The sequence below is a fragment of the Coturnix japonica genome, chromosome 10 (genome assembly GCF_001577835.2).
Source record: "Coturnix japonica isolate 7356 chromosome 10, Coturnix japonica 2.1, whole genome shotgun sequence".
Lineage (NCBI taxonomy): Eukaryota > Metazoa > Chordata > Aves > Galliformes > Phasianidae > Coturnix > Coturnix japonica.
This window is the reverse complement of record NC_029525.1, coordinates 14,440,794-14,446,793: the sequence shown is the minus strand read 5'-3', so window position 1 is coordinate 14,446,793 and position 6,000 is coordinate 14,440,794.

Sequence of the window (6,000 nt, the reverse complement as noted above, 5' to 3'; positions counted from 1 at the left end):
CCAAGATTGCTGGAGAAGAACCTGTTATGCTCACTCATTTGCAGAACACACTAAGCCATTCTTCCCAGTGACAACAGCAATAGCAATTCTGGCTTCCCCTTCCTTAAATGTTTGTTATGACAAAAATATGACAACTTCTTGAGGTTAGGCTAGTGCTAAAATTTGAGTAACGCAATAATAAAAAAAAACATAACCTGATCAGAAGGCTTTACTCATTGTTTTCTTTCTGCATCTCTATAGTTTTCAAAACTGTGACTATTTTCTGCAGACATTTACAATGCAGACCAGACTTGGAAATCATGCAATATCCAACTTGATTCTTTGATATTCTGTTCATATAGTGCTAGCGTGAAGCCTAGAAGACTGAGGTTCAGATATTTTCCTCTGCTGGACTTAGCACTGTATGACCTGTGAGCCACTTGGTCTTTTGAGGTAATTTGAAACTGGAGCTGATGGACCTTAGGAGTGAAGGCATCCACAAGCCCTAGTACATCATGCTCAATTTTCTTTTCTGGCACATCAACAGGATTTCATAGTGCCTGCAATCCCATATCCCTCTGTGATGGACACTGCTGGGGAACTTCTCAGTAGCAGTCTTAAAAATTTTTTGTTAACCACATGACAGAAGTACAGACAAACTAGAAGGAAGCTACTTATGCAACCACAAAGAGCCAGAAATCATCAACCATCCCACACAAACTCTGGGGAAAGTCCAAAAACTAACCAACAGATTGAACGTTTCTTCCTCTTTTCTACAGGTTGCTATTGCAGAGCATTGTGAGCACAGACAACGGACTTCACCTCCCAAAATGTGAACTGAGAATAATTGTTCTTTCCTGTAGCTTTTGCTTGTGAAAACAAATCAACTGTAAAATCTGAAACCACTGGACAAAGAATTGCAGTTTAGATCGAGAAAACACATACAGTCCTCTGTAATATGTCTAGCAATAAAACAAAAGGTCAGCGTTGGTTTGAAGACCTACTCCAGCATACAGCAAGAGACAAAGTCAGCGTAATAAATAATCAAAAGACAGGCAGAGAGTACAGTAAAATGAATTTATGAAAAATATTCTACACTACCATCACATCTATGAAAGAAAATTAATAAGATACCAGCAGCTCCTACTTACCAAGGATACAATTTTTCCTCAGTTTGCTGGAAGTGCATAATCTGCTGGCTAGCATGGCACGAAGTTACAAACAGGGGAGGATGCACATCACTCAGGTCCTTTTCATCAGCCTTTAAGATGAAAAGTACTCTTACAAAAGATGTCCAGAGACTGAAGTGAGGACAAGTCTCTTGATTGAATGCAGCATGTGTCAACCTGGACACCCTTTGACCCATCAGGTTATTTCTACTTCTGGCACTAAGAATTCCAGAGAGAAAACCTCATCTGTGTCTGTTCTGTTTAATGGAAAGTTGGATCTATACCTAACATCATAAGTAATTACTCACTGTAACAATAATTGTGAAGGGTGGTATGTGGATCACAGATGGCCTGTGGGGAACAGCAGGTATAGATAGAATGGTCCAGGTGCTATTTGATGTTGGTAGGATTTAGAGACATCTCCTAGCTTGGCACAAAAGACTTTGTTAAGATTACAGGAGTGCAAAGGTGAGCTTTCATATGCTCTTGTACACGACCTCTTCATTCTAAAAACCACCTGTATCTCAGCATCTTGCCAAAAATGTGAAGCAATGTGGGCCACTGCATTTTTTTTATCCCCTACAGATTTTTCTGACAAGTATTTCTCCAAGGGTAAATGGATTTAACTTTCCAGTGGAAACTAGTGTCTATAGTTCAAAATAAAACGTGATGTCCATTTCTTCCCAGTATTTTAAGCAGGAGTTTTGTTTCAGATACTGTGGTCAAAACAAGTTTCTCTCCTTTTACTGTAGAAAAAATGCCAGGTTTATTTTTTTTTCCCCTCTCTTTTGTCCTTTCGTATTCTTTTGAACACTTTTTTTTTTTTTTTAAAGTAAAAGAAAGATCAAACAAAGTCTCTTTTTCCCTTGAGATAAAATAAATGGTACCAAGACTCCTTACTTCTTAAAAGAAGTCCAGAAGATGAACTTAAATACATGAGGTTTTTGTTCCTCTGTCTAAAGTCTCAGTCAGGAAGTTACACTGAAAAACTGTCAAAGAACCTTCTAAGACTGAAAAATCAGGTTCACTGATCACTTCCTTCTAAGTGTGCCTGGAAACCAGTGCTATTTTTGTGACTCAGACTGAAAACTGATTTCCTCTTAGTCTATAGATATTAGGCATTTAAAATCCCCTAGTATGAGATTGCCTGCTACGAGATACAGAGTAGGAATGAGAACCTCTATGGAGCCACTCAGAACCTCGAATAGCTCAACTTGAGACTGCAGCATCACTGAATGCCAAGTTATTTTCACTGAAGTATTTTTCATGAAAGTTTACAGAACAACATACTGAAAACCCAAGTTGGTAATTGAGAATCTTACAAAAAATAACAATAAAGTATGTTTTTGTAAACAAAAAAATATACAGAAGGAGTCTTTATAATCTCTATCTCAGATGACTCCATCATCCAGACTGTTTTAAACCTCCTAATGTTCAGTCAGAGCAGAGAGCTCATGCAGCAAACTGCAGACAGAAAACAGAGCGTGTACATCAGAAAATTAATTTGAAAATTAAGAACAAACGTACACTTTAAAATAATATATAATTAGCCTTTTTTAATTACCACTTCACTACCATTTAGTAAAAGGTGGTGAAGTTCAATAAAATTAGCTGCTTTTATTCAACATTATTCAAATTAATTTGCATATTCAATTGCTTTAATAATTCCATGATACAGTAGGGTTTTTTTATCCAAATTTTAGAGTGCATCTATGTAATAGTTATCTAAGACTGCAAGCGCTGTTGCAAAATTCTGATAAATTCTGGAACAGAATATTATTAGAGGAAGAAAAGTCATTCCATTATTGGCCCTGAGAGTCTGATTATGCATCCCACAATGCAGTTAGGAAATAGAAATGCTTTTTCCTTTCAAGGAAAGGAGAGAAAGAAAGAGCCACAGGACCACTCTGCTAGATTTCCCATTTCTCCAGCAAGAATTTACTATCTCTAGAGAACCTGTTTCCAATGATCTTTTATTGCTCATAATTATCTAAAACATATAAGCCAAAGGCTTCTGTATTCTCCCCATCATTACGGAAGCATGAATATTTTCAATACTTCTTATACTTTAACTCCACTAATATGAGAAATCAGACCTGCCTGTTCAATGTGAGAATACTTCATCACATCCTTTGATGGCAAGTACCACCAATGCCATTTACCTGTTCTGTACTCTGTTGTCATTACACTTAATCTCAACCAAGATTACAAAAGCAGAATCTTGCAATAAATCTCCCTTCCTGAAAGTTAAAAGCCACACCTACAATCACTCAAGTAAATGACCCTGGATACCAGTTGTGAACTGAGATATCTTGCAATGCAACATAAAGAGCTGCTTCTAAGCTTCTGATTATCTCATTTATCTCTGATCAGCACTAACAAAAATTTCACTTGTGCTCAATGGCATCAATATAGAATATTGATATCTATCAGTATAGACCATACAGCAATCTGTGCATGACAGTATAATGTTAATACACATAGTTGGAGCACTAAATAAATGTTATATCTAAAAGAATTCTGATGAGATTTTCCTTGAAGTTTTTCTAGGATATTCAGTCTTTAGCTTATAAGTAAAGATTCTGGGGAAGGAAAAATTCCATTCACTGCACTGCAACCTTTCAAATTCTCATTAGAGCTGTCTACTGCATTGATGATAGTAGACCATGCTGATGAAAACAATCTTTGAATATATATATATTTTTTTTTTTTTTTCAGGAGCTCTTAAGTTACAAATCTTTCTAAGCTATCTTAATAGTCTGGTATTTTTTGGTGCATCCTCATATATAGCTGTGATTCAAATAGAGATAAGATGAAAAATACCATTAAAAGCTTTTTTTCCTAATTTGCATTTAGTTTCTGAACTATTTCTGACCTATGATATTTTCATAAATAGACTGAGACAAATAACTGCAACAATCTGCACATTCCTAAGGATAGATCACAATGAATTTCTTCATTTGGAAAAGGCCTAAAACTGATAAGGCTAATTTTGCCCGTATTCCACGCAACAGCATATGCCCAACATAACAATACCAGGCCATTATACGAACATAGTTTCATTATGCTGCCAAATTTGCCACAAAGACTAATATTCAACTTTTCTAAGGTTTTCGTAACAACTTAATTTAATATTTTCACATGCACAACATGTGCATGGTTACCAACTGATAACAAAACTAGTAGCATTCATTAAGTATTGCTATAAATCTCTCCACTGAAATAGCAATAATATCGCCTCCCAGCAACCACAATAAATGTAATGCTTAATCTCTCTCTGTGATATTGTATAACTCTAGCCTGCAGCTAGACTTCCACTGTAGGTGGTACTGTAGAGGATAAGTCTGCAGTGACAGCACATGATGTGCTCCTCTTTTTCAGCAGATAGGAGTTCACGAGGTGTTTTTTTTTCCTTTCCAGAGAGAATCCAGGATTTAGAGGGGGATAAGAAAGAAAACAGAACGACAGTTATTTAAGTGGAGCAATACCACACTTCAGTAAGAACTCTATGTAATGCTTCTTAGATTTTTTTCTCTAAGGGTGAATATTTGTTCTACGTCCCTTGAATCTTCACCTTATCCTCACCTTGGTGGTTCTTCAGAGTTCAGTCTTTGCTTTACCTTTCTCCAGCATAGTCAATGATGTAACTATCACAGCAGTCACAAACATTCTGTAGTGGCTCAGTCTGGCCATGGCCAAGGAAATAAAGACGCAACCACCCTTTTTTTTTTCCCCTTCCATTGAAGTTTCCAATATCAGCTATCAGATCACAGAAACAATATTCACTATTTCTAGGAACCCTAATCCATAGAAAATGTCTTTCTTATCTAAATGTTTGTCTTTTCTCCATCACCACAGCTCCTATTTCTCACATGTTCCTATTTGATAGCATCAGGAATTTAAGGATGAGATTGCTCTGCAAGCAGGAATGAAAACAGTCCTGCTTGGTTTGATGCATCCATGTGGATGCCCACATGCAGTGGTCCACACATAGAAGCCTTCAGCGCCAACATCTAAAAAGGCATTGAAGCTCCATATCCAGATACCCTTATTCCCAAAGGAAAGGCCAGCCCTGTAGCACTCACCTCCCGCAGGGATAAGGTGAGGAGAAGAACACAGGAAGATGAGTGATTCTGAGCATCCCTGCCAGGCAGCAGCCATCCCATACAGGTAGGCCACATGGCAGCACCACCACGCATCTGCATCAGTCCCACTCTGAGAAGCTGCCTCACTCCTCTCTGGCTCCCACTGGCTGCAGGCTGAAGCTGGTGCGACAGCCAGCAGAGGACCTGGCTGAGGCCTCCAGCTGGCACTTCATGTCCTCTCTAAACAGGGGCTGTCACAGGTGCTCTCTCCCCCTTCCCAGCTGTCCCCCACGTGTCAAGCTGTAATCCTGCCCTGCTGTTCCACATTTCTGAAAGCAAAGCTTCCTACCTTCTGCTTTGCTATTACCATAGGTATGTAGCATAGGGCTAGATTTGACCTAAATTTGATTTACTCATTTTTCCAATGCTTTACAGGGTACTTAAGCCCTAGGTCAGCAAAGCACTTAATCACATGCTTAACCTTAAGCACATGCTTAAGTGCTTAATCAGGGCCTCGTTGCTATAAAAAGCACAAAGCTATGACTCAATTTGAGCAACTGAGTTGGAAAATTGAGACCCCCATTCTCATTTGCTTACCTTGACATATATGTATAAGACTAACTACTTATTTTAACTGTGTGTTTAAATATATTCTGATTTGAGGCCTAACCTAAGAGTTTCATTACAATCTAGACAAATCTGAATGCTGGGGTCCCTATCGGATTTGTGGCTATTGAGAGAATTGTACACGGGATGAAAAAGCGATA